Source organism: Rhagoletis pomonella, unplaced genomic scaffold (genome assembly GCF_013731165.1).
Source record: "Rhagoletis pomonella isolate Grant_MI unplaced genomic scaffold, Rhpom_1.0 Rhpom_scaffold_00004, whole genome shotgun sequence".
In the NCBI taxonomy this organism is placed as follows: domain Eukaryota; kingdom Metazoa; phylum Arthropoda; class Insecta; order Diptera; family Tephritidae; genus Rhagoletis; species Rhagoletis pomonella.
Window position 1 is genome coordinate 58,779,160 of NW_023458558.1, and position 307 is coordinate 58,779,466.

Below are 307 nucleotides of genomic sequence, written 5' to 3' on the forward strand. Positions count from 1 at the left end.
CATCAGGTATGTAACTTGAGAATAGAAATCGCTGCATGCTAATAAAAAGAAGGTAAAAAAAAAATAAAAGCCCTTATGTGTCTCTAAATGTTATTTTAAAGTGGAGAAAAGGCAGCCTCGGGTTTGTGCAACAGATTAGGTAATGCATGATAGGCGTTTCAGCAGATCAATATTATGCTTTCTGAGGTGAAAAAAAACAAACTTTATTAGTCAGCAGTACAAAATTATGCTATGGATTTGAAATTTTTGTCAAAGTTTGAAAAAAAAGTGTTTGAACTTACTCCACTTTGAGCCCACTAATACGGGA